Raw genomic sequence first — 24,202 nt, 5'->3', positions numbered from 1 at the left:
CCCAGTTCTCAGAATTCATCAATTGCTGATGAGGAAATATCTTGGAAGGTCCCGAAGTCTCAATGGACTTCCCGTCTCTGTCATCAGACCGAAGTATCCCTTACTGCAGTCATGAACCTCAGTGTGTCCATTTACCTTCCATCAATTGTCACACCAATGTATCCACTCAGACTTACTTTGCGGTTGTTCAAAGCGTCGAACCGCAGACCTTAGTCAAAAATACTATGATTGTCCAACCAATTCATCATGAATTACCAATTGAAAATTTTGAAGTTGTTCAACGTTCCCTGAATCCTGAACTCTCTAGTTCGGATGAATCAAGTCCTCATTTTTCAACATTACTAAGTGTTTCAAGGAAATCGCAACTAAATGTCACTAACTGCGGTTCTCCTAAAACCGAAGCAAAAAAGGCCTTCAAAGAAGAAATTCGATCCCGTGGCAAAAAGCGGGAAAATCTTCCAAAACAAAAACAACTTGTCAAAATTACTAAGTCTAGAAGTCCAGAAAAATTTGTTTTCTCAAATTACTTGTTCAAAAACTCTGCAGTCAAGAAAACAAAGAACAAGGAATTTACAGTTTCTAAATTCATTCCAAGTCCATCTGACACAACCCAAAAGAAAGTAAAGTCTTTTCAAAGTAATGGTTTTCAAATCTATTCCTTAGATGACCCAAAATGGAAGGGTATTTTGCCAACTCTAGCACTCTTAAAGTCAAATCAAAGTTTTAAGAAATCACTTTTCAAAAGGTCTACACGTGCTCGTACACCTGCGAAATCCATTTTTTCAATACCTAATGTCAGACCCCACAACCCTCGGACTGGTCACAAGCATACTTCCTCACAAAGACCACTAACTAAACAAAAGTTCAAAACGAATAACAAAAGTCCAATTTGCAAATGTCAGTGTCAAAAATTTACTTCTCATATCAAATCACGCTCTTTTCAAAAACCTCGAATCTTTTCTCAATCTCACAAAACTCAGAAAAAATCTCAAACACCCAGGACTAGGTCTAAAAGTTGACACAAAACCTGTCCCTACAATCTCGTATCATGCATCAATCAAGAATTCTTTTGTTGTCCCAGGCTCCAAACTTGTTTGGATGCCTAAACTGACTGTTTAATTCTCAGGCTTTGTGCAAGGAGGACCAAGAAGAAGAATGGTTGATCGATAGTGCCTGCTCCTTGCACATGACTAGAAGGTTAGAATGCCTTCGGGATTTTAGGCCAATTTGTAACGGAGGTAACGTCACATTCGGCAACAACACGAATGGAATCATCCGAGGTTACGGTGTTCTTAGTACAAGAAACTTGTCTATTCAAAAGGTAGCCTATGTAGAAGGTCTCAAACACAATATCATCAGTGTTGGCCAACTATGTAAGGCAAGCCATCGGGTTAAATTTGATAACCAATTATGCTACATAATGACAAGTGACAAGAGCACTTTCCTGATCAACTCCAGATCCGAAGGTACTATGTAACCTCTGGATGTCTCTCTGATCATCGGCAAACCGCAGCTCTGCTTCCTATCAAAAGCCATATCCGAAGTTAGCTGGCTCTAGCATTGCAAGCTTGCTCATCTCAACTTCCGGTATATCAACAATCTGGTCATAGGGGAACTCGTCCGAGGCCTCCCTATTCTTAAGTATCACAATGACACTCTTTGCCCTACATGTGAGTGTGCCAAACAGTCCAAAGCGAGTCATCCTATGGTGATCGATTCCTCAATCTCAGAACCACTAGAACTTCTTCATATTGATCTCTGCGGTCCGTCCACTGTAGCCAGTCTTCATCATAAAAAATTCATCCTGGTCATAGTAGATGACTTCACTCATTTCACATGGGTCTTCTTTCTTAGACTCAAGTCAGAAACACCGCAAGTACACATCAATATTATCAAGGAGATAGAACTTCAAATCAAACTTCCAGTCCGTCGCATCCGCAGTGACAATGGAACCAAGTTTACTAATCATCATCTCAATAGTTTCCTGGTTTCCAAGGGCATAAGTCACAATTTTTCAGCTCCGTACACCCCACACCAGAATGGAGTAGTAGAATGAAGGAACCGTACACTGGTAGAAGCAGCCAAATCTATGCTCAATTTTGCCAACCTTCCTCACTACTTTTCGGCCGAAGCAGTGGCCACAACATGCTTTGTACAGAACCGAAGCATTGTGTGCAAACATCTCAGCAAAACACCATATGAGGGCCTTAACAATAGAAATCCTAACGTTCGATTCTTCCATATATTTGGGTGCAGATGCTTTGTGATCAACAATAAGGATAATCTCAACAAGTTCACACCAAAATCTGATAAAGGCATCTTTCTTGGTTACTCAAAAAACTAAGTAGCCTATATGATTCTCATAAGACGTACGAGACTAATAATCGAAAGCTTTGATGTGAAGTTTGATGATTATTATGTCCGCAACACTACTCCCTCCACCGAAACCAAAGCAATTCTGGAATGTGATGTTCCTAACTCTTCAAGTCCTTTGAACATAGTTGAAGTTAACTATGATGATCTCTTCGATCCCATTGAAACAGCTAACTTCTCTGAAGTTCTTGTGTCTCCTGAAGCTCAAATGCAGCATGCTGAAGTATCTGGTCCTACGTCATCTGTAAAGGTATCACTTAACACTTCCACCTCACCGGTTGAGGGGAAAAACTCAACTCCAGATCATATTACAATCATCGAGGTTCCGGTATTAGAAGAAGCAGCTCCAATCCCTCTCCGCAGAGGATTCCAACCTTCAAACGTTTCTTCGGATTCGGATGAAGAAAACATGGAAAATATCGACACCAGAACTGACCCTAGAGTTCTCACAATTCCATCACTTCAGGGGGAACCTTCACATGCTCAAGAGGATCTTCCATCAATAATCTAAGGGGAACATCTTCCAATGGATAATGTTAATCTCGCTCCAATAGTCCAAGATGACTTGGCATGCTGTTCTCAAATCCAGGGGGAACTACAATCTCCAACCGAAGAATCTTCCAATGTTGAAGATATTCCATCCACCGCAGTTGTTGATCATCTGCAACCCTATTTCCATGTATGGACAAGGACCACCCACTGGGTCAAATCATCGTCAACCCATCCGCATGTATCCAGACTCGATCTTCCAAGGATTTATCTGATTATTGTCACTATGCAACATTTATGTTCTCGGTCGAGCCCCGAACAATCAAAGAAGCATTACTAGAACCAGACTGGATATCCGCAATGCAAGAATAACTAGAATAATTCAAAAGAAACAAAGTGTGGCAACTCATTCCAAAGCCGCAAGGTCACACTATTGTTGGTACTAGATGGGTGTACATAAACAAGTTAGATGAATTCGGTGCGGTCGTCAGAAACAAAGCAAGGCTAGTTGCCAAGGGGTATAGTCAACTTGAAGGTATTGACTATGATGAAACGTATGCTCCAGTGGAGCGAATGGAAGCCATTCGAATCTTCTTAGCATACGCAGCTCACAAGAACATCAAAGTATATCAAATGGATGTGAAAAGTGATTTTCTCAATGGTGAACTGAAAGAGGTGGTTTACCTTTAGCAACCTCCGGGCTTCGAAAGTCTTGAATTCCCATACTACTGCTTCAAGCTTGAAAAAGTTATCTACGGTCTAAAGCTGGCCCCAAGAGCTTGGTACGAGACACTCTCTAAATTTCTGGTGTCGTCCGGATAGAAAAGAGGAGTGATTGATCCCACTTTATTTCGAAAAGCCAATGGTAATCATCTTATGCTTGTACAAATATATGTGGATGATATATTCTTCGGATCAACTGATCAGGGGTTAGTGGATGAATTTGCTTTGCTCATGACCAACAAGTTCAAAATGAACATAAATAGAGAGATTAACTTCTCTCTCGGACTTCAAGTAAAGCAAATCCCTCAAGAGATATTCATCCATCAGGAGAAGTACACCACGGAACTACTGAAGAAATACTCAATGGACAATTGTTCTTTGGCCAAGGTCCCCATGGCTTTCGGATTTAAGATATCTGCTGATCCTTCCGGTGAATCAGTGGATCACAAGAATTATTGAGGAATAATTGGCTCATTGATGTATCTTACTGTAAGCCGACCAGACATTGTCTTTGCAACAGGTGTATGCGCAAGGTACCAGGCTGATCCAAAAATGTCACACATGACCGTAGCAATGCAGATTCTATGATACTTAAAGGGTAGTAAGACCCTTGGTCGATGGTATCCCGCAGGAAATGACTTCAGCCTACAAGCATTCACTGATGCGGATCATGCTGGATGCAGACTAGATCGAAAAAGCACTTTAGGTGGATGTCAATTTCTGGGTGGAAGGCTCGTCAACTGGTCATCAAGAAAACAAAGTTGTGTATCATTATCTACCGCAAAAGCTGAATATATGGTCGCAACCAACTGTTGTTCACAAGTCTTATGGATGAAAACACAACTTATGGACTATAGTTATAGAATGTTGTGGATACCAATTTATTGCGATTCTGAAAGTTCTATATGATGGGTTTTGAGCATTCTAACACTTCCTAAGTGTACATGCAACCCTAATAACCTTGAATCTATGTTTTCTCTATATACATGCAAATTTCTTTTTCAAGGTTATTTCCTAACTAGCATGGCATGGGGAATATATGAAACATAGAAACTAGTAGAAATACATACCTTATTGTTGCTTGGATTCCTTCAAGACTTTGTGAGCCTAGCACCCCAAATGTTGTGCCTCAAATGCTTCACACAACACCACAAAACTTGGAATAACTTGAGAGAATACTTCTAGCACTCAAAATCGGTTATGCCCTCTCTAGTAACCTTACTAGGTCCGATTTCACTAGCCAAAGGGTCCCTTTTATAGTGGTGTCATAATTAGGGTTTTCACATGAATACTCTTAATTGTCATGACTCTTCATTTCTCATGACCCATGGGTTTGTAACTCCCATGGACTACCCATGGAGCTCTAAATGGTTACATCCATAACCCATAAACCATGGATCATTAATCCACCATAAAAGATTTTATGATTGTCATAATCAACCCTATATATTTAATTAGTCTCACTTTGATCACCAAATTAGTACTAGATTAATACTTGATCAAATACTAATTAAATAATACTATTATTAATATATTAGAGCTTATAATATATTAATAATCATAAGTGCCATATTCTCTCGTTTAGTCTATCCAAGTATTGCAATGCCATGCAACCCAAATGGACCATGCCGGGTCGGATCAAGTACATACCAAATAAAGTTATGGACTTAGACACTATATCCAACAGTCTCCCACTTGGATAAGTCTAATAACTATATTTGCAAATATGACTTCAAAATCCGGCTAGCAATTGTAGCTCTTTCAAAGTCTCTCGGAACTGAGATGATGATGATAGGCCATTTAAGATAAGTGATCATATAATCCTCTGCTCTCATGATATCAGCCGGACAACACACATGGAACATGGTCTTACTTATTGTCCAACATTTGTTTCTCGATCTTCGATTTGTTTCGACATAGAACAAAATTGAACACATCAATTAGGTTCTGAACGGGCCCGGTACATAGGTCAAAACCAAATCATCGAGGGGCCCATATATCGCTTCTATTTCTAGAAGGAACAGATAAACTTCGACTGATATGCTTGTACTAACTACTTGTTGAATTACTCACAAAGGCACGTTTTATAACATCGAGTTGCCAATGCGTTTTCGTACAATCAATGAATAACCAAATCATAGTCAACAACTCATATCTCTAGGTTTGAAGATTTATATGATATTACCGTCTCACGATCACTCGAGATAAATTCCATGAAGTGATGCAAGTGAGCGTGGGTTGAATTCAATATTCAACCCTTATGAGTACTCATGAATGTTGTAGCAACCATTGCATTGTCCAGAGCACTTTAGACAAATCATACAAGCCAAATTCATGACAGTCTTAAATCAATACTTATTTCCAAAGTTTGACTAACTGTGGATGGTTTGAATAATATGATATATACCATAACATAATTATTCTGGAAGTAAAAACATGCAAAATTGAAACATAGTAAACAATCAACACAAGATAGTAACACCTTACTCATAAATAAATAACAACTTTTATTTATCATCAAATGTCAATTACATTTTACAAGTTTCAGGAATCTACTTATTGAAACTAATATCATCCTTCAGCCCAATGCGCCTTGCATGCTGTAAATGCTTAACCCTGCTCAGTCCCTTCGTGAGGGGATCTGTCGGGTTCTCATCTGATGATACCCTCTTTGCCACGAGGAGTCCTTCTTCTATTCTATGTCTGATGAAATGGTATTTTCTGTCAATGTGCCTAGATCTCCCGTGATCTCTTGGTTCTTTCGCCAAAGCAACCGCACTTTCACTGTCACAGAAAATTTCCATTGGCTCCTTTATAGCTGGTACAACTCCAAGGTCTCCGATGAAGTTCTTTAGCCATATTGCCTCTTTTGCTGCCTCGCTTGGTGCTATGTACTCTAATTCACAAGTCGAATCAGCTACAGTCTCCTGCTTGGAACTTTTCCAAGTAATGGCTCCTCCATTTAGGATAAAGACCCAGCCTGACTGAGAACAGAAATTATCCCTATCAGTTTGAAAGCTAGCATCACTATATCCTTCCACTCGCAAGTCATCACTGCCTCTGAGGGTAAGGACCCAGTCCTTAGTCCTCCGCAAATACTTGAGAATGTTCTTTACTACTGTCCAGTGTGTCTTGCCAGGGTTCCCTTGATATCTATTGACCATGCTCAAAGCAAAGGCCACATCAGGGTGAGTACAATTCATAGCATACATGAACGAGCCCACATCGAAAGCATATGGTATCTGACTCATTTCAGCTATCTCAGCCTCTGTACTCGGACTCTGAGTCTTACTTAGCTTGGAATTACTCTGGATTGGTAATTCTCCTTTCTTGGAATCTTGCATACTGAACCTCTTTAGTACCTTATCCACATAAGTACTTTGACTAAGTCCAATTAGTCTCTTACTCCTATCTCTCAATATCCTTATCCCTAGGATATAGGCAGCTTCCCCAAGGTCTTTCATAGCAAAACACTTCCCAAGCCAGGCCTTAACCTCCTGCAAAGTTAAGATTTCGTTTCCTATGAGAAGTATGTCATCCACATACAACACCAAGAAGCTAACTATGCTCCCACTAGCCCTGACATATACACAAGACTCATCTTCACTCCTAGTAAAGCCAAACTCTTTGACTTTCTCATCAAAGCAATGATTCCACCTACGAGATGCTTGTTTCAATCCATAAATGGATTTTTCAAGCTTACACACTCTATTGGGGTATTTTGGATCGACAAAACCCTATGGCTGAGCCATGTAAACATCCTTAGCCAACTTCCCATTAAGGAAAGCGGTTTTGACATCCATTTGCCATATTTCATAGTCGTGAAATGCAGTTATGGCTAACAACACTCTAATAGACTTAATCTTAGTTAATGGTGAGAAGGTCTCATCATAGTCAACTCCCGGAGTTTGAGTAAAGCCCTTCACAACCATTCGCGCTTTATAAATGTGTACTTTCCCATCCATGTCGGTCTTCTTCTTGAAGATCCATTTGCACCCAACTGTCTTACGACCTGGTACATTGTCAACCAAGTTCCAAACTTGATTGTCATACATGGACTGAATCTCGTTGTCCATAGCCTCCTTCCATTTCACAGACTCAGGGTCTGCCATGGCTTCCTTATAATTATTAGGTTCATCTAAATCTATCAGTGTACTATCACTGATAAATGTATCACCTTCAGTGGTGATGTGATAACCATAATAAAATTCAAGTGTGTTCCTCACCCTAGTGGAACGTCTTGGACATACAGACTCGTCTATCGGCTCAACAGGAGTTTCCTCCTCAGGTTGGCTGACAGTATTTGAGGTTCCTTAACCACTTGACTCTTGAAGCTCTTCAAGGTCAATTTCCCTCCCACTGTCCCCTTGGCTTATGAATTCTCTCTCACGAAAGACTCCTCTTCGTGCTACAAAGACCACATTATCACTGGGTCTGTAGAAGAGTTAACCAAAGGATCTCTGTGGGTAGCTGATGAAAATACACCTCTCGCTTCGGGGCTCAAGCTTGTCATGAGTCTCACACCTCACAAAAGCTTCACAACCCCAAATCTTGATGTGGTCCAAATTGGGCACTTTCCCAGTCCACATCTCGTGAGGTGTTTTGGCAACCTTTTTAGTAGGGACTAGATTAAGGATATGGGCGGCAGTCTCTAAGGCATACCCCCATAAAGAGATTGGTAACGAAGCTCGACTCATCATGGAACGAACCATATCCAACAGGGTTCGATTGCGCCTCTCAGCTACACCATTCAACTGTGGTGTCCTGGGAGGTGTCAATTGTGAGACAATCCCACATTCCTTAAGATAGTCAAGGAACTCAATGCTAAGATACTCTCCTCCCCGATCGGATCGGAGCATCTTGATGTTCCTGCCCAATTGATTCTCAACTTCCTGCTTAAACTCTTTGAACTTTTCAAAGGTTTCTGACTTATGCTTGATTAAGTAAATATATCAATATCTACTGTAATCATCAGTAAAAGTCACATAATAATGATTAGCATCCCTTGTAGAAACTCTGAAGGGCCCGCACACATCCGTGTGTACAAGGTCCAACAAACCGTCACCCCTATCACAAGTACCTGTGAAGGGTGACTTTGTCATTTTTCCAAGTAAACAAGACTCGCAACTATCATCTGACATGAGGTCAAATGATTCCAAGACTCCAGCCTTTTGGAGTTGGCCTATGCGCTTCTTGTTAACACGTCCAAGACGACAATGCCACAAGGATGCTTTGTCCACGCTATCAGAAGAATCAATATACAACACATTATTTCCTAAATTTTCTACAACATTCACAGCTTCATATAAACCATCACAAGGTATTGCTTTAAAGTAAAACACATCATTGTAATAAACATTAATAGCACCATTTTTATTATCAAATGAAAATGTAAAACCTTGTTTGTACAAGCCATGAAAAGAAATAATATTTCTCGCCATTTCGGGCGAGTAACAACACTTATTCAAATCTAACATTAACCCATTATTAAGCAATAAAGAATAAACTCCTATCTTGGTAACAGGTGATGCTTTCCTGTTGCCCATGACTATGTTTATCTTCCCGTGCTCCACTTGCTCACTTCTTCTTAGTGCCTGCAAATAAGTACAAATGTGAATACCACACCCTGTATCAAGCACACAAGAATTAGCATTAGATGAGTTATTAGACAATATTGTGAAAATACCTGCATGGGTGGGTTTAACCTTCCCATCCTTTACATCTTGCAGATATTTGGCACAGTTTCGCTTGAAGTGTCCCTTATCTTGGCAATAGAAGCATTGTGCTTCCTTTGGGTTCGAAGAAGGAGTAATGGGACCTTTCTTTGTCCCACTTGAAGAGGAAACATCAAGAGTCTTACCCTTGGTACCCTTCAAAGGGATTTTCCTCTTCTTACCCTTCCCTTGCCCAATTGCAAGAATAGGGGCTGTTAAAGGAGTAGAAGTAGCAACCGCTTTACCCTTAAAGCCATTTTCAGCTGTCCTTAAGAGTCCTTGAAGTTTGCTAAGTGTGACTTCCTCCTTGTTCATATGATAAGTCATACGAAACTGATCATAACTCTGAGGTAAGGAATGGAGAATGATGTCAATTGCCAATTCCTCAGGGAAGTCAACATTAAGCTTTAGCAATCGGTCAACGAACCTCTACATCTTCTGCAAGTGACCGGTGATGGGTTCACCATCCTTCATCCTTGCGGTTATCATGGAGGAAATGATTTCATACCTCTCTTGATGCACGCTCTGATGGTACCTTTCCATCAGATCTAGGTGCATCTCATAGGGGTAGAAATCTTCATAAGATTTTTGGAGTTCCGGAGTCATTGCGGCCATCATGATGCAGGACACCTTGGTGGCATCCTTTTCATGTGCAATGAACTCCGCAAGCTCTTCTAGAGTAGCAGTGGCTTCATTAACAACCTTAAGCTCCCTTTCAAGGACATATTCTTTGTCCTCATAGCGGGTAATCATCCTGATGTTTCTGATCCACTCACTAAAGTTGGATCCATCAAAGATGACCTTACCACACAAGTTCATTAGGGAAAAGGAGCCTATCGGGTTTGAGCCAGCAGCGTTATTGGACGACATCTGGAATAAAAGGAACATAAGTTTCATTAGATTAAGAGTCCTTAATATGTCACCCAAATGAAATATTAAGGCTAGGATCCAACAAACTATATATAGGTGGAAGAGGGATGCCGTAATCCACACTATAAAATATTTGAAGGTAGGTAAATGACGATTTACCAATTTCCACCATAAGAACGAAATATTTTATTATTAGGTTTTATTGGTTTTGAAACTCCTAGATCTTTTGAGATACATTGAACTTTTCAATGGCATGTTTGAATCTCGAATGTGCCCTCTCAAGTTTGTGACTGGGATGCCGAGGATCACAAACAAGGTGTGAATAACCATACAAATTGACTTGGTACCCTTAACAATATTACCTAATCGATGTGTTGGTTAACCACACACGCTCCACCAATCTATAATAAAGTCAAGTTACCCTTTTCCACTCTTACTAGTCCATGTTAGTGTGTCGGTTAACCACACACGCTCCACTAACGACTTGGTAAGGTACAAAGTGAAATTTTATGGGCAAGCACCAATTTCACATTTTCCTAAAGTAACTAAGATTGGGAATTTATGATGTATAGTTACTTTATAATTCATTATAATTTTAATGAGAATTTAAAGTCGTATCCTACCCGTTTGGCTAACGACCCTCCACCGATCAAGGAAGCGGTGGGTGAGAGTGGACACCCATTAAGTCACCATTTTATAGGCGACAACCTTATACCCCCCTTATAGACCGACTTCGTGAATGAGGCCTACTAACGGTAAGAACGACATATTCTTATACATATCTATACAATAAAATTATAATAATAGTATAAGTGTTGATTTTTAAACCTTTTAAAAATCTAAGGTTTAATTTGGAATTAAAGTATTAAAGTGTAAGACTTTTCAAATTCCAAAACTTGAGGGCAAGAATTGAAACTATTCCAAGTCTCTTCAATTTTGTAACTTATGAGTTTTAATGGTTCATAAAAATGAAGACTCTTCATTTTATGAAACCTCTTTAGTTCTTTAAACACAAATTAAAGAAATGACCTTTGGTTATCCATAACTTGAGGACAAGTTATGGACACCATCAATACAATTAAGATCAAGAATTAAACACACATGGTGGTTACACATAATTCCTATGATCTTCTAAAAACTCATAAGAACACAAATTCATGTCAAGCAATTTCAAGAAATCATATGAACATATATAATAATTTGAAATTGTTAAAAGTCATGTAAAATGGATTAACATAATCATTATCATTTTTTAAAACAGATTTTACAAGTCCAAAACAGATTGGGATAAGGATTCTAATCCATTTCCAGCAACAAAAACTCGAAAAATCTGCCTAGCTCGATCCTACTCGACGAGTGCATTATCCTACTCGGCGAGTAGGATGAATTTGTTCATGGACTCGGCGAGTACAGTCGTCAGAATGCAGAATTTTCGATTTTCAAGCAGTTTTGCATCAAGTATACAGAAAACAATCCTAGGCTCTGATACCACTGATGGGTTTTGAGCATTCTAACACTTCCTAAGTGTATATGCAACCCTAATAACCTTGAATCTATGTTTTCTCTATATACATGCAAATTTCTTTTTCAAGGTTATTTCCTAACTAGCATGGCATGGGCAATATATGAAACATAGAAACTAGTAGAAATACATACCTTGTTGTTGCTTGGATTCCTTCAAGACTTTGTGAGCCTAGCACCCCAAATGTTGTGCCTCAAATGCTTCACACAACACCACAAAACTTGGAATAACTTGAGAGAATACTTCTAGCACTCAAAATCGGTTATGCCTTATCTAGTAACCTTACTAGGTCCGATTTCACTAGCCAAAGGGTCCCTTTTATAGTGGTGTCACAATTAGGGTTTTCACATGAATACTCTTAATTGTCATAACTCTTCATTTCTCATGACCCATGGGTTTGTAACTCCCATGGACTATCCATGGAGCTCCAAATGGTTACATCCATAACCCATAAACCATGGATCATTAACCCACCATAAAAGATTTTATGATTGTCATAATCAACCCTATATATTTAATTAGTCTCACTTTGATCACCAAATTAATAATAGATTAATACTTGATCAAATACTAATTAAATAATACTATTATTAATATATTAGAACTTATAATATATTAATAATCATAAGTGCCATATTCTCTCATTTAGTCTATCCAAGTATTGCAATGCCATGCAACCCAAATGGACCATGCCGGGTCGGATCAAGTACATACCAAATAAAGTTATGGACTTAGACACTATATCCAACACTATAGTGATTTCTCACAATCCTATTCATCACTCTAAGACAAAGCATATTGAACTACGATATCACTTTATCAAAGACCACATCCTGAAAGGTAACATTGAACTAATTTTTGTTCAGACTCATGAAGAGATTGTTGATGTATTCACAAAGGCACTTGACTCTACAAAACTCAACAGTTTCTTACAAATGTTGGGAATGATGAATCCGGACCCACAATTCTTTCTGAATAGGTACCGAATACCATCCTTGGTCTCTGTTGCGGTCCCAATTGAACTTATCTATGATAGATAGTTTTGGTATAACATGTGTACCGCGGTATATTCTATGTACCGCAGTATCCCTCTTGTACCGCAACTATATGTCATATCTATCTTTCAAGGGTCCTTATTGTTTGTTGTTACTAACTTCTTGTTCAAGTGTTCCTCTCATTTTCTCTACTACAGTCATCTAATCATCCATCCACAATGTTAAAAGAAGCATCTGCAATGGAGTCTCAATCCGCAATTACATTGATCAGTTTCTCAATCACTTCATAAATTCCTAAAACTTTGTGTGCTATTATATGATCCTTCATTAAATGAGAAAACATTCAAAAAAATTCTTGATGTAGCATATCATCGTTTCAGTTTTGCTTTTCAAATAAACCTTGTGTCAGATCTATTTTAGGTACGATGACAAAAAAAAACAGTTTTCCATAAATATTTTTTTTAAGAAATCTTTTTCTTCTAAACTGTTGCTTCCTATTACCCCAAAATGTTAAATCTGTTACGTATTCCTCCTTTATACAACGGATTAACGCCCTCACCACACGTTCTTTAGACGTGATGGTTTAGGGACTAACATTTCATTAAATGCAACTGCTTTTCCAAAATATTATTAAAAAATAAAAAATAAAAAATAAAAAAATAAATCTTTTAATAATCTATGGCTGAGACTGCTTTCAAAAAAATTTTGTTTTGCCCGACTCAACTTAGGGTAAAATCAAATGAGTTTCAATTCGCCACTATAAAACCCTCCTTTTCTTCCCAAAAAAGGTTTACACTTTCTGAAAAATCTCAAGACGAACTTCATCTTCTTCATCCTCTTGCACTCTGTTTTTCTGCGAGTTCTTCAAACCTTCTTTTCAAAATGGTGAAATCGGGTGTCTCAAAGAAACAATCCAAAGCATCTGGCACTGTTCACCTAACTGGTTCAGACTCTGAATTAAGAAACCAAATGCCATCGATTGCTTCAAGCAATTTTAGGGCAGTGTTTGATGTGCATTCTTCCTACAATGCTCCAATCAAGTTGATGATCAAGTTCTTGTCGAATCATCCATTGTTTGGTTTTTTTGACGCATTCACAAACGTTGTACCACTTTCGACTCTCTAGAAATGTGCTTTCTCTACATATCGCCCTCACAAAAACCTTCAAGAAGTCCATTTGCATCTACTTAACGATTCCCTGGTGATTCTAACCAATGAGAAGTTTATCAATGCCATTAATTTGCTGGTTCATCCTTCAACCAAGGTTTTCACTCCAAGCAAAACCGATATTCTGTCGACACTCTACCAAATGGGTTAGCAGAAGAAGCTGAAAGGCGTAGGTGAATTCAAAGAGAATCAGTTGCATGCGGTGTGGCAGTTTGTTTGCTACTTCGTCATACGCAGTCTGTCTGGCAGGACCGGAGACACTGATAACATGGGCCTCCAACTATTAGAGTTGGTATGGAGTATCTTCACTGGCCACGATGTCAACTACGGTCAGACTCTGTGGGATAACTTCTTGCAGTACATCCCTAAGGAGAGTCCAAAAGAACATCCTACCGAGCTCACCTTAGCAAGATTTTGGTCTCTATGCATCTCTGATCTTCATGCTGATGCGGGACTAAGCATGGGCAACGATATCAACCTCTTCATCACCAAAGATCTTAAAAGGTACAATCCCTCTAAAGATCAATCTCTTTTTGGACCCATTAGACGACTACCAGTCCACATTCTGTCCACACTTGGACTTGAAACTCCTGACGTTTCAGATCATATAGAGGCTACGGAAGGTATTGACCCATACCTTCCTACCCCACCTCTTCCTAGTCAAAATATACTCTCCTCAACCGCACCCATTAATCCTGGTAGTACCGCAGCTCCATCTTCTACTACTCTTTCAAACTTACAAAGAGTCAAGAAGTTAGCATCAACCAACCAAGGCCCCCGCAACATCTCTAAGAAACATGGAACCCCAAAGAAGAAAGTTGGTCCCAAGAAAACAGAACCATCAAAGACAAGAAAACTAAAACACATTGTGCCATCAGATGACGAATCCAATGACAATCAATCACAATCTTCTTCTAGTGATTCTAATGATGATGCACAACCCATCTCTATCCTCAAGAAACGAAAAACCCAATCCACAGACCAAATGTGTGATCGGACTGATACCGCAGTCTCTCAAAAGGCTCCGGTAGTCCTTGGGGTGGCCGCAGACCCATTCAATACCACAACCAAATTCCACTCAGACTCAGAAATTGTGTATGTTTCACCTAATCATGGAGACTCACCCCTAGCTCAATCCCAAGGGCATGGAACTGGTTCTCGCCCTAAGGTCTCCAGGGTTTCCCGTCTACATTTCTTTTCTCCTGAGGAGTTGAACTCAATCCTTTTGTCTATCACCCATACAATTCAAACACCTTCCTCACAGCAGGGCACCCCTTCAGCTCTTGCCAAAACTAAGCCAAGGTCAGACTTGACCACGGGTCAAGGAGACCGAGGAAGCTCAGGAAATCCTATTCCGCTTCCATCTTTTCCAAGTGGTTTAGGCACGTTGAGCACAATGGTGCAAGGATCCGTGGACCCGAGGGACACCTCGTTGCGATTTCAAGGAATTAACGATATTGATCTCAATGACTCCTGGAGCACTTATAAGCCATCAAACGAAGCTGAAGCAAAGAAATATGCAGCTTTCCGTAGGGCATTCCAAGAAAGAAAAGATAGACAAACCAAGCAGCTTCAACAAAAACAGCAGGAGATTCAGTCCGTATCCAAGTACTGGGCAAATGCAATTAACAAATCCCACACTGAAATCACTAATCTGAAAGAGCAGGCGTGGATGTCCAACATGGCTGAGACAGTCTGCAACGCTCAGGCCACTCCCGATGATCAAGGTACTTCAAGAATCCCTCCAACTCCAAGTGCTAGAAACTCTCAATAAGATGGTACCGCAATCGAAGTCAGCTCTGCACCTACATCTGGATTAGATGACTTTGATCTTAATGAGGTAAATCGACATATCCCTTTTGATGATAACTTAATGATATTTGATGAAGAAGAAGCTTCAAGTGGCTCTCAACACTCCACCTCCAAGCCCAAAGAAAAGAAAAAGAAGAAGAAGATTGTTGTCTCAAGGAAAGAGTTTCTGAGTCTACAAGCCATAGTAGATCAGATTCTTGTTGCGGTCAAACCCACTAAACCGCAACCTGAAGACATCCCAGGACCACAGTCCTTAATTGAAAGAATTGAAAGATTTGAAACTCGTGAACAGCTGGCTGCTGAGCGCATCTCCCTTAAAGTTGAAATGGGGATTCGTTCATTGGACACAAGTTGCAAGGCCGACTATCAGTAGTTCATGGTTACTACGGAGCGCCTCATCTCTGAGGTATATGCAATCAAGGCAGACCTTCAAACTGCCATTGCTGATTAATCTACACACTCCAAGAAGCTCATAGATTAAACCCATATTGCTTATGAGTCCACCATCTCTGTCTTTCAGTATACGATCAACAGTCTTCAACGCTCTCTATCTTAAAACTTTCATGGTCTAGAGATCCTTCAACTCACCAAAGAGATTCATCGCTTACTGTTCAACATCACCATTCCCAAAAGTCAGCAACTTGCTGATGCACTTAAAGATCAATTCTACAACATGTGCGCTAAAGTTGATGGTCTTAAGCAATGGCTTAAGGAATCCCCTGCTCTGCATTCCTCAAGAGGGGGAAGTGATGAAGGCCATCATTCAAACAGCATCTCTCAGCAACATAGAATCTCCCCTGATTTGAATCAAACAATTCCCTCACTACAACCATCTCCTCACAAGACTCCAAGCCATCACACTCCACCGCAACAATAGTCACCACTGCAACAGGAAAACATTCAAGAAGATGATCCTAAGAGACCGGAGACTCCTCCGCATTTCAAAAACTTAGCATCTAACATGTCATCCGAACATTCCGATGACTCTCCCGCAACGAAACAGAAGAAAGTAGATTAGAAAGCAGCCAAGCTTGCCGAGCGAATCTGCAGAGAAAATGGATTTGACATTACTATGGATGAATCCTTAGTCAATTCTTGGATCAATCCTCACCGCAGACTGCTAGATGATGACTACAAACCCTACCTTACCTTCGTTGAACCCCCATCTGACGGATACTAGGATATTACAATATCCCCCAATGCAAAATAATTCACTGTATTTGAGCAGTTTGACCAAAGCCTACCTGATCACAAGAGACTGCCCATGGAATTCAAAAAACTTAATCGATTCCATGCCAAACATGCTTCCCCAATTGAGAAAATATGGTCCAAAGATAGACCATCCGCAGTTAAAAACTTCAAACCCCAGAAGTTCATGAAAGTTGACTTTATTCAGTATACTCTCACAAGAAGGGATCAGGACTACATCCGCACCCAAGCTGAATTCCCATGTATGAATCCAGAAGAACTCTTCCTGATAGAGAGGGAGTTCTTAAACAAATCTGAGAAGTATCCAAAGATGGTAATATCACTTGAAAGGGCTATCATTTTTCTAAGGGAAACTCTCTGTGACTTTGCAAAAAATTGATGCGGATATTCACCCTGTTCTCTCCAAGAAGTTCGACCTACCACCACTTGATCCTGCACTGATGCTTACTGAAGGCTATCAAGAAAGATCGCTAGGTGCAACAAACTTACCAGATCTTGGTTTCATCTTTAAAAGGAAAATCAATGAAACCAAACACTTCATTCCTTTGACTTCCATGAATCGCCTCACAAGGAAACAACTTGAAGTTTGTCGAATCGCGGTTCAAAAGTCAAAACATACAACTGCCGAAGTCAAGTTCGAAATTCTAAGAAGGATCACCTGGTTGGAGAATGTCAGAAAATTTTGGTGGATCCTAATCAAGTTCCTAAAGCTTGATAACTGAAGAAGAAAACGTTGAAGAGGTCACTTAGGGGGAAATTGTTGAATCATAGAAGTGACCCTCTTAAACTTGACCTACCGCAGTCCCTTGGTGATCCGCAGTCAAGTCACATCAGCAATCGCATCCGAAGTTATCGTCATCAGCAGCTCTTTATTCAATTTTTCTTAGTTTCATTTGTTATCTATTTTTCTTATATTACTCTCTTTTATCCAGTATGCCTTGCATGGCTACATTTAAATAGAAGAACAAGTGTAACCTTTGAGTCTCTATATATAGAACTCAATATTTCTCAACTAAATATGATCGGATAACACTTCGCATCTAAAAATATCATATCGTGTGTTATTACTCTCCCCTCTTTCTTACTCTCTAAAATCATCATATCATATCTAAATATCATCTCTCTCAGGAGCAAGTCATTCTTGACTTAATCACCAAGTTTGATCTCATTTACTAACTTGGTTTCACTGCATTCCCTGTTAAGAATCAACTTACGTGTATACTTGATATAACATCTGCTGTCATTTATATTTCCTTACATTTCTGCACCTAACTTTCTAATTATCTAACTCTAACTTATTATTATTGTTGAGCTTTTATGATCCTTTGAGATTAACTATTTTGCAACTATATTTGTTCTAAAGTTTGTTCAAGTGTGTCTCAAGTTTTTCTCTCAACATAGTTCACTACAGACAATAGCTCTGATATTAATCTGTCACACCCCCGGCCACTGGTGGAAACGCCGAAGTGCGAGACAAAACCAGTAATCACAGTTATTGAACATACATTGAACAGTACAATTATAATATTTTTATTATTACCGAAATAGAAATTACATTGACAAGAACATTAGTAAATCAAGACACACACCTTACAATTTGGCATTTACAAGGGCATAATAAAGATAACAGAGAGTATTCAGAGCGAACACTTCCGACCTGCTAAATAACCTAAGAATACATGCATTTAAAATACGTCAAGAAAATTGTTGGTGAGTTTGGCAGGTTTTGACTCGAAGTATTTTTATAACCAAAAGCTTTTTATAAAATTTATTTGCTTTACCAGCTTTCATAAATATGTACATTTTATCAAAAGTATAAGATAAATGAGTTATAACAATAATGTGTTTGGCCCCATTTAGAAAACATCATGCACTCAAATCCAAAATTTCAAATTTGTCAAATTACATATAAGTAAGTCGAACTTATATAAAAAAAATTATACGGTTCTCATGACCAAAATGTTTTTTATATAAGGATTTTTTGAATGTCATTTTATATAAGATAAAGTCATATTGCATCTTGTGAAAACATAAAATGGCCAACTTTACAATAGAAATCTTGTATAAACATCTTTTTAAATTTATATGTAAAACTCTCAAGTTTCGAATTTATAAACATTGTAAAATCATGTCAGGTATTATTTAAGTATTATCTTACTTAATTTGGAAATCGACACTTACCTAGTGGGGCAAACTCCTCCCACACACAAATTGTCTTTTCATACAAGAACAAAGGATTTACATAAATAACTTATTAGCTGTAAGTTATTAAACCTTAATCAATTGTATCATGGTATTAATTAAGTATTATATAACTTAATTTCTTGTATTGACACTTATCGTTTTGGATCACAAACTATTCCACTACTTACAGTCTCTTTCAACTAGTATCAGTGAGCAAAAACCCCGTATAAACCAAATGTCGATTTTATACGATAACAAAACAAAACTGGAATTTTATGATGAATCCATAACCGAACTTATGACGTCACACTTTTTGCACCCACTCCACAGGATGGTATTCTTATGTCTCTTACCCCGCTATACCACGGGGTAATATATAATGGTACTAACGTTAGCGCCAAAATCTATGTTAGACGTAGTTGTAGCTAGCAACTCCCAGGCAGAAGGTCTAACCATACAAGATAAATAGAATGACACGTATACATGTCGTTAGTCGTTCCTTGATGATTAACAGTTATGAAAATAAAGAGTTTTCTCACCAAGACACATAGTCTTAGTCTATTCAGCAACATAGGCCAAATGGCTTAGGAAACGAACCTAACTCATATGACTCTAGAAGCAACGTGACTCCAATAGTGAGAGCCAGGAGTGTTGGATCCTAACAATATGTCTAGGCATCCTAGTCCAAAATTTCCTGTTATAAGATTGTTGAATATTTATGATTCTGTTATTTAGGAATAATATTTGATTGAAGTCTTTTAGTATTGAGATACACAAGACTTGATGAATTTCCAAATTTCTATTGTCTGTTATGAAGAAATTTAGGCAACATAACGACCGCTTTCATAAAATTTTCGAGGTTTCAACCAACATGAAACCAACAATTTCCATAATATTTATACCTCATGTGAATAATACTATACAATATTTTGAAAAATAACGACTCTTAAGTCGTGAAGTCGATCATGTTATTTATTGCAATAAAATCCATAACTTAGTAAATTAGTTATATTTTTATAATTGATATAAAAATATATTAATGGATTTTCCATTCATTTTTACATAACCTTTTATATTAAAACTTAAATTTATAATTTTAACTAATAATTATATAATTTCATAAACTTGGTATTTCCATCAAATACGACAATGTACTTTTGTTTTATGCGCGAATAATATTTTTGGTCATTTTTATATCTTCCCATGCTTCCATGTGATACTTTAACTTCTACATACAAGACCATCATTTTTGTGAATTATAATATCAATTTGTGTTATTATAGTAATCTACTTATAATCTTATGATTTTTCTTAATAATTATATGCCTATTTCACATAAGGTAAAAATATATATCACTTTGTAACAATCTACTTTAACATAATAAATTTATTGACGATTTATCACATTTTTAGATTGCTATTTCATAAATGTTTGAGCAAGAATAAAATAAGATGTTGTTTTGTATATAAAACTTTAAAATCATCAAACCTTAATAGATACACATATATCCTACCCCTATATATTATAACTGTAAAAGAGGGGCCGTAGAAACTCACCATTGAAGTGTGATCTCGATCCAGGTTCGTTTTGGTGAAGACTTTCGTGAATAACCTCATCTTGGTGTCTTTTTTAGTTAAAACAAAGTTCGAGATTATTTTTAAGCTATTTTAAGTCAAATGGACCTGTTTTGAAATCCCTATATTAATAAAAGAATAGCTTTAATATTCTTTTCACATGTGTCACTCTAATACAACTTTTAATTAATATTATGCCACGTGTCATGAAGATATATTAGGCAAATCATTATCACAATTAATGACGATAAAGTTTTAAATAATAAAATTTAATTTTTCTATAGATACATTTGTTTTTTTAATTATATGTTAAATTTGAAGTTATAAATAATTTTAAAATTTTGGTATATCTCGTAATTAATATTTTATTTAAAATTATTTATTTAAACTAATTGATTAATAAGTATGAATTTTTACTATGAAAGTTTAATTAATTTAGTAATAGTAGTTACTACGGGTTATAAACTAGTAATTTATATTTAAAAAGTTATTTTGTAATTTTACTAACACAAGGACTGATTTTGTGATAAATTATATCCAAAAGGGCCATTTTTGAAATGTTTAAATCAATTGGGACCTGCTTTGAAAATATTTATGTCAAGTGGCTAATTTTAATTTAAAGCTACATCAAGAGGGACTGGTTATGTCAATTTGATACAAAATTTTGGTAAAAGGGATCGAGGCATTGTCTTCTTCATTCGCTCATCAGATCGAGCAAAAGAAACAGGAACGAGCAGACAAATAAGAGTCGTGGAAAACCGTAATCGGCAAGAAGGGTATTGGGGTCGATCTTCAGCGACCTTCAGTTTCGATTGGGTCACCTTCTTCGTCTTCATGTATGATCGGAGAAGAAAAGGGAACGAAAATAGAAGAGTGGTTCGGTGCTGGCTTTTGTGAACAACAGTGGTTGCGAGGGGGGTTGCTTCGGCGCTCCTCGTGTTTCATCTTTTCTGGTCTGTTCGACAACCACACACGAAGAAGGAAGAAGCGACAGTAGGGGTGTTTTGAGTTGTTTGATCGACAGGGAAAAACGAGGGAGGAAGGGTGTGGGTTTCTCCGGTGATGAACCATAGCAATGATCAGTCTCCGGTGAGCCTTCCTTGGTGCATTTGGTTCGTCGGCAGTCACAGCTCGAGTAAAAAGGGAGCACATCGACATCAGCCGACATTCAGGGGGTTTGGGTGGTTCCGATCGAAGAAACTAGCGGATAGGGAAGGACAGATGGACGAAGGTGATGCAGGTGGTGGTTTGCGAAGATGAAAACGGAAAGTAGAGGGTGGCAGTAAGGATTTTATTTTAGTGCGGGTTAAAAAAAAATTACAATGTATGAACAGATCTAAAATTTTGAATTAGGTAGGGAAAATAATGAGAAAATAACTTAAAAATGTAATAATGTTTCAAAAACATAAAAAAAACACATTATTTTTTTTAGTGAAAAAATACTATGTTACCGGGTATTATCGGTTAACCGGTTAAAAGATTTATGAGAATAAATGTGCCCTTACCCTTCGTTATTTCCCCCAACATCAAGGGTTCTTTCCTTCTACTTCGTTCGTTCATCCTTTCCACAGAATCACAATGGATTCCAACTTCACAATCGAAGTAAATCATACAGGTTCTTTTGTCCCCAAACCGAATGTGTATTTCAATCCAGTAAAAATGGTTGTTAGCAATGTCGATTTCAGAAGCATGAGTTTCATCTCGTATGTGAAGAACTTGGTCAAGGATGGAACAATCAATGTGTACTATTGTCTTCCACAAAGTTCACTAAGAGATGGGTTAAGAGTCTTGGAAGATGAAAATGATTATTGTAACGTCCAGGTTTCAGGGCTAAACATTTTTGTCAATATAATAGTCTAGGTCAACTATTGTAACACTTTTTGAAGTAATAAAGATGAAATATTTGAGTATTATGTGAATTATGTGTGTTTATGTGTTTATTTTTTAATTACAAATGTATAATTAATAAAGAATAAAAATAAGCGTTAAAATTAAAGTGTGAGATAAGCCCGAAATCTTTACATAAAGTTCTAGTGGTCGAAACAAAGATTCCGGGTATATAAGGAACGCCGAAATCCGAGTTATAACGAAGAAGTTATGACCCGTCGAAGTTTCGCGACAGAACCGGCACGATACCGGGAAGCGTAAATAGTGAATTTACGATAGAGCGGGATTTAGCTTTAGCAATCTAAACGAAAGTCGTAGAATATGTTAAACTAAGAACATCGATAAAAAAGAACGCCCAAATCTGACTTCGTATGAAGAAGTTATGATTGTTCGAAGTTTCGGATAACCAATGTACAGCCTGAAATTCGAATATTAGATCGAGTGATTTTTAGCCGACACGACCTAAACGAGAATCGAAGATCTCGTTAAGACTAGCGTAACGAGAAAAAGATGGGTGAAAACGGACGTCAGATGAAGAAGTTATGAGGATTTAACGGACCAATCCTGTCCCGGCCTGTTAATAATATAAAATTTAAAATCGAGTCAAAGTTAGCCGACGGAGTCTAAACGAAAGTTATAGAGTACGTTCCCACCTTCGCGTGGATATAAAGAATGTCAAAAAAGGAGATCGTATGCGAAAGATATGAATTTTTAAAGTTTAGACTCAAAATTGCGAAACCTGTTGCTCGATTGATGACGTGGCGCGATCTGGACCCTCCATCGCTGACTCAGTACCCACCTCAGATGAGTGACGCGTCGCCCCTTGCTACGCCCAACGTCCAAAGCTCGGTACGCCCAGCGTACAGCTACACCCCTCGGTCCACAAGTAGCCACGTAGCTCCGGTCTTCATCCAACACGTTTCTCGTACGAAGTTTGCTGGCACCCTTATCCGAACCATTATGCCTAGCGTAGGTCCGAGGTACGCCCAGCGTACCGAGGCCTCGCAGGCTATAAAAGGGGGCCGAGAGTTCTTCATTTCTCACACCATTTTTCACTTCTCTCTCTACAAACTTTCTCTCTCTAAGTGCTATAAACCCTCTAAGCATAGATAAAATCCCTAACTCCCGAGGGAAGCCCCGAGGCTCCCAGAGTCCCGAGAAAAAGAGGCTTTCGGTTTCGAAACGCTGCTCCAATTAAGTTCCGGTTTTCAATAAAATTCGCTATAAGTGTGCTACGCTTACGCAATTTTTTATATAGCTTTCAAATAATTATAGGAATGTTATTAGGTCCATAAAATAATTATTTGGGCTATTATTATGAGTTATATTGAGTGTTATTAACGCTTAATAGTAGTCAGACTAATTAATTTGTCGCGGTTATCGTTAGACTAAACCCTAGTGGTATTGGTACTAGGTTTTATCAAAGGAAAATCATTTTGAGAGTATCGAAGCGCTGTCAGAGTGCTGAGTCACCACCTTTCAGGTGAGTGCATAGTTACTTTCAGCTTACACATAGATATGAAGTATTTTATATAAATTACGTGCTATGTGTGCATATTATCAGAATACTTGCTATCTATGTTGGATGAACATTTTTATACATGTTTTCAATGATTTAAACTGTATATGTATTTTATATCTCCAAAAATGTTGGGGTGAAATATGGGTAGATGTATTAGTTGT

The sequence above is a fragment of the Lactuca sativa genome, chromosome 4 (genome assembly GCF_002870075.4).
Source record: "Lactuca sativa cultivar Salinas chromosome 4, Lsat_Salinas_v11, whole genome shotgun sequence".
NCBI lineage: Eukaryota > Viridiplantae > Streptophyta > Magnoliopsida > Asterales > Asteraceae > Lactuca > Lactuca sativa.
This window is presented reverse-complemented; position numbering follows the sequence as displayed.